Below are 6,049 nucleotides of genomic sequence, written 5' to 3'. Positions count from 1 at the left end.
TATGCATATCCTTGCCTCTGGGGCTGAGCTACAGGCAGTTAGATTAGGGTATGTCTTCAGGCGGAAATTGAGAACAAGGGATGCAGCCATAAGAGGTTTGAACTGGTCTAAGATCTTAAATAAAACGGCAATCACCCGAGGATTTCCGGACGGGAAGGAGTGTCTGTTACAGGGAGTGGCTGGACAAGGCACAATATCGCTTTCTACCAATAAAGCATGAACAGGGGTAATTCCCCCGCAATGTCTCCTAACTCAGAGGATACTGGGCTCGGCCGTGTCTGTGTGCTCTCAGGTGTGACGTAAGCGGTTCCACCCTCCTCATTTGCCCAATGTCAAACTTATCTTTAGCTCACAGAGAGTCTGGGAGACCAGCCAACAAGGGTGATTCAGTCTCAAAATAAACCACCTGTTTAGTTGGTTTCACATCAAGGCCATGGACACCTCGTTGAGCAGGTGCATTCCAAAAGAATGGCACACATAATGTACAGTGCCTTCAGAAAGTATTCAGACCCTGTGACTTTTTCCACATTTTGTTATGTTACAGCCTTATTGTATAATTGATGAAATCAAATAAAACAACTCAGCAATCTACAGACAATATCCCATAATGACAAAGTGAAAACAGGTTTCTAGAAAGTTTTGCAAATGTTTTAAAAATAAAAAACAGAAATACCTTATTTACATAAGTATTCAGACCCTTTGCTTTGAGATTCGAAATTGAGCTCAGGTGCATCCTGTTTCCATTGATCATCCTTGAAATGTTGCTACAACTTGATTGGAGTCCACCTGTGGTGAATTCAATTGATTGGACACGATTTGGAAAGGCATACACATATAAGGTTTTACAGTTGACAGTGCATGTCAGAGCAAAAAATCAAGCCATGAGTTTGAAGAAATTGTCTGTAGAGCTCTGAGACAAGATTGTGTCGATGCACAGATCTGGGGAAGGGTACCAAAAAATGCCTGCAGCATTAAAGGTCCCCAAGAACACAGTGGCCTCCTTCATTTTTAAATGGAAGAAGTTTGGAACCTCCAAGACTCTTCCTAGAGCTGACCGCCTGGCCAAACAGCAATCAGGGGAGAAGGGTCTTGGTCAGGGAGGTGACCAAGAACCAGATGGTCACTCTGAAAAGCTCCAGAGTTCCTATGTGGAGATGGGAGAACCTTCCAGAAGGACAACCTTCTCTGCAGCACTCCACCAATCAGGCCTTTATGGTAGAGTGGCCAGAAGGAAGCCACTTCTCAGTAAAAGGCACATGACAGCCCGCTTGGAGTTTGCCAAAAGGCACCTAAAGACTCTCAGACCATGAGAAACAAGATTCTCTGTTCTGATGAAACCAAGATTTAACTCTTTTTGCCTGAATTCCAAAGTCACATCTGGAGAAAACCTGGCACCATCCCTACGGCGAAGCATGGTGGTGGCAGCATCATGCTGTGGAGATGTTTTTCCAGTGGCAGGGACTGGGAGACTAGTCAGGATCGAGGAAAAGATTAACGGAGTAAAGTAGTGAGATCCTTGATGAAAACCTGCTCCAGAGCGCTCAGTACCTCCGACTGGGGCAAAGGTTCACATTCCAACAGGACATCGACCCTAAGCACACAGCCAAGACAACGCAGGAGTCGCTTCGTGACAAGTCTCTTACCGTTTTTCCCAATTGTTTACACACTAAAACTGGCTCATGAGGCACAATGACCCAGATCTGCAATACTACTGGCACGTTTTGCTTTTCACTCAGATGGCAATTCAATAACAAACATTTGGCAAAACAAACAATTCTCTTTGGCACAACCTTCACAACTAAAATATATTGTGTTTAGATGAAAAGCAACACTGTTCAACAAGCTAAGCTCAATTACCAATTGATCACATTCTCTCTACACATGTGCAAACACTAATGGCAGAAATGTTCACTTTGCAATCAGACCTTTGGTATGGATCAAAATGCCACATGTGAATACTCTTGTGTTTGGAGAACAATGGAAGCAAACTTGTCAGAGAGAGGTGGAGGTAGAACAAGGAGAGTAATCTCTGATGAAATTTGGGCAACTATGGTGGACCATGTGGTCAACCATGGTTTGACCTTGAGAGGCTGGGCAGAGAGTGCTGCCCAATCTGAGCCGCTTCACCGTAGCACCCATCATCTGGACATTCCAAAATCAAAATAAGTATTATAGCAGGCTCAAGGGTGTGGGGTTTCCACATCACCAAGTTCAATAACAAAACATGCAGTAGCACAACTAGAACGCAAATGGGTAGTTTATTAGGGATTTTTGTACACATGGGGGAAAAAGAGAGAATTCACAAATTACTTCACAGTCCACAAGCCGTTCTTATTGTCCGTTCCTTCCTCCAGGGGTAATCCTAAAACTCAGGTCCTCCGCCAATCTGGTTGGGGGTAATCCAACAGTCCAGGTCACAACAGGTAATCTCACATATATTATTCTTTCTTCCACTCTTCATAACACACATTGCTCTGCCCCTTTGTGTAGGCTGCTTCCTCCTTTAACTTCAAGCATTCCCTGGCTTAACGATCCACAGCCTCGCCTCGTCGGGTCAGGAAGTCCATATAAGGCTCAGGGGTGGAGCCAGCGGACTGCAAGTTATCTCCCCTCAATAACCACTCCCCTCACCTCTCCCTGCCGTCTGCCACATTATGTACTGCTGACATTGGACCTATCTACTACTTTTACTACTTTACAGTAGTACAACATAAAGCACAGTAAAACTGTAGATTCCAATACATACAGTAAGGCGAAAAAAAGTAAATGTTTTAAGTATTACTGTATGTATGAAATTGGGAGCTATACTACTTTGTAACATGTTTATTTTGTATACTTTATTACTGTAGTGTTTACTCTACTGCATGCTATTTAGTTTTTGTAGAACTGAAAGACGTCCACCATGTACGTGGTGGTAGAAAGTGTCTATTTACAGACGAACAGGAGGCTTCCATTGTGCAAATGGTAGTTGAAAATAATGCCATAAGACTGTGGGAAATCCAACAACAGATTATTGAAAACTCTGCCATAACATCAGAGCGAGCTTATCAACCATAGCCAGCATCCTTAAGAAACACCAACTCCGGATGAAGCAAATCTACAGAGTGACATTTGAATGGAGTTCCCAAATAGTGAAAGATAAATGGTAAGAATATGTGCAAGTAAGCAATGTAGTAGTATTACATTTTTGAAACATTAGAGACTCATTGATGTTGCCAGTGAACCTAACTATATAGCAATTACAGTATTTACAGTTATTTCAGAGAATCATGGAGTTGGATGCAAGTCCTATCCCCCAGGAACTCATATTCATAGATGAGGCTGGATTCAACTTAGCAAAGACAAGGAGGAGAGGAAGGAACATCATTGGTCAATGCACCATCAATGATGTACCTGGCCAGCGTGAGGAAAATGTCACCATATGCGCAGTTATGAGCCACGATGGGGTCCTCCACTGCCATGCCACCCTTGGACCATACAACACTGCCCATCTCCTTAATTTCCTGAACACCTTACATGACAATCTTTTTCAGCCAGAGCAGAGAGGGCCAGGCGATCCTGAGAAGCAAATGTATGTTCTAATTTGGGACAACGTGAATTTCCATTGGGCTGCTCAGGTCCACAACTGCTTCCATGACCAAACAACAGATATGACAGATTTTCTTTTCGCAATTTAGTATTTGTTTCTTGACTTATGATTTAGATTTTACTGTATTTTGATAGTTTCTTTATCTATTCTGTACAATCTAACATACAGTACAGTAGTACAAATAGGCCTATTTTCTTTCCTTTGCATATGTAAAATATATTTACTACATGTTTGCATTTTTACTGTATGTGTGCTTACAGTATGCTGTTTGACATGTATTGAGTCATGTTGATATAAAACTTACATTTTTGTAAGTGTTAGTGTGTATTTCTCCTTTGTCAAGATAATCCATCCAGCTGACAGGTGTGGCATATCAAGTAGCTGATTAAACGGCATCATCATTACACAGGTGCACCTTGTGCTGTGGAAAATAAAAGGCCACTGTAAAATGTGCAGTTTTGTCACACAATACAGTGCTACGGATGTCTCAAGTTTTGAGGGAGTGTGCAATGGGCCTGCTGACAGCAGGAATGTCCACCAGAGCTGTTACCAGATAATTCAAGGCTAATTTCTCTACCATAAGCCGCTTTCAACATAGTTTTAGAGAGTTTGGCAGTACGTCCAACCGGCCTCACAACTGCAGAGCACGTGTATTGTGTCATGTGGGCGAGAGGTTTGCTGATATCAATGTTGTGAATAGAGTGCCCCATGGTGGCGCTGGGGTTATGTTATGGGCAGGCATAAGCTATGGACAACGAACACAATTGTATTTTATTGATGGCAATTTGAATGCAGAGATACCGTGACCGGGACCTGAAGCCCATTGTTGTGCCATTAATCCGCTGCCATTACCTCATGTTTCAGCATGATAATGCTTGGCCCCATGTCGCAAAGACTGGTACACAATTCCTGGAAGCTTGAAAATGTCCCAGTTCTTCCGTGGCCTGCATACAAACCAGACTTGTCACCCATTGAGCATATTTGGGATGCTCTCAATCGACGTGTATGACAGAGTGTTCCAGTTCCCATCAATATCCAGTAACTTCGCACAGCCATTGAAGAGGCCACAATCAACAGCCTGATCAACTCTATGTAAAGGAGATGTGTCACGCAAATGGTGGTCACACCAGATACTGACTGGTTTTCTGATCCACGCCCATGCCTTTTTTATAAAAGGCCTTCTGTATTCCCAGTCATGTGAAATCCATAGATTAGGGTGTAATGAATTAATTTCCATTGACTGATTTCCTTATATGAACTGTAACTCAGAAAAATCTTAGAAATTGTCATACAGTAGGGAGAACAAGTATTTGATACACTGCCGTTTTTGCAGGTTTTCCTACTTACAAAGCATATAGAGGTCTGTAATTTGCCATATACTGCCATATACTATTTTTTAATAGTTTCACAAATTAATTTTAATTAACTTAATCATTATGACACACCCCTCACTAATGTCATTGGTTACGCTAATTGCACTGTGGTTCTACATAACCTGGTTCAAGTATTCATGACATTACCCTGAAGAAGGCACAGTGATGCCGAAACGTTGTTAAATACCCATTCAATTGCTGGGAGATTACACATGGAGTGTGCAACGTTCTTTATTTTGATAGTTTATTGCAAACGGATATGTGACACATATTAATGCCAAAATAACATGCCAAACAGGCAACCCCTCCCCCAAAAGTGTTGCTAAAAAGGTGGGGCTCAAAACATGTGGGACTCTGGTTGGTCGAGAAGTGGCTATAGGAAAGGATCTTTGCCAACAGTCAGCTTCCTCTTCACCACAGAACCCTTTTCCTCAGTCCACTGTGTGCACCACCTAACCACAGAGAGAGCGAGGGAGGGTTTACATTCAACCTCTCACAGGAACACCTACTGTGTATTCTCATGAAAACAAATAGGCCTAGTACGCACTCAGGTTATACAACTGCTTTACAACTCATTTGATATAGCAATTGTGTGTGATATATTGTGCGAGCTTCGACTGGAAGCCAGTAGAGTGTGCGGAGGAGAGGGGTGACATGGAAAAACTTGAGAAGGTTGAACACCAAGTGGGCTAAGTTATAGATAGATACGTTGCAAGGGTTTGATGGCACAAGCGGGGAGCCCAGCCAACAGCGAGTTGCAGTAGTCCAGACGGAAGATGGCAAATGCCTGGATTAGGACCTGCGCCACTTCCTGTGTGACGTAGGGTTGTCCTCTACGGATGTTGTAGAGCATGAACGAGTCACTGCTTTGATGTTTTCAGAGAACGACGGTGTTGTCCAGGGTCATGCCAAGGTTCTTTGCACTCTGTAAGGAGGACACCATGGAGTTGTCAACCGTGATGGAGAGGTCTTGGTGTGGGCAGGCCTTTCCTGGGAGGAAGAGCAGCTCCGTCTTGTCAAGGTTAAGCTTGAGGTGGTGGGCCGACATCCAAGTGGAGATATATGCCAGGCACGCAGAGATGAGTGT

This window comes from Oncorhynchus clarkii, chromosome 12 (assembly GCF_045791955.1).
Source record: "Oncorhynchus clarkii lewisi isolate Uvic-CL-2024 chromosome 12, UVic_Ocla_1.0, whole genome shotgun sequence".
In the NCBI taxonomy this organism is placed as follows: Eukaryota; Metazoa; Chordata; class Actinopteri; order Salmoniformes; family Salmonidae; genus Oncorhynchus; species Oncorhynchus clarkii.
This window is presented reverse-complemented; position numbering follows the sequence as displayed.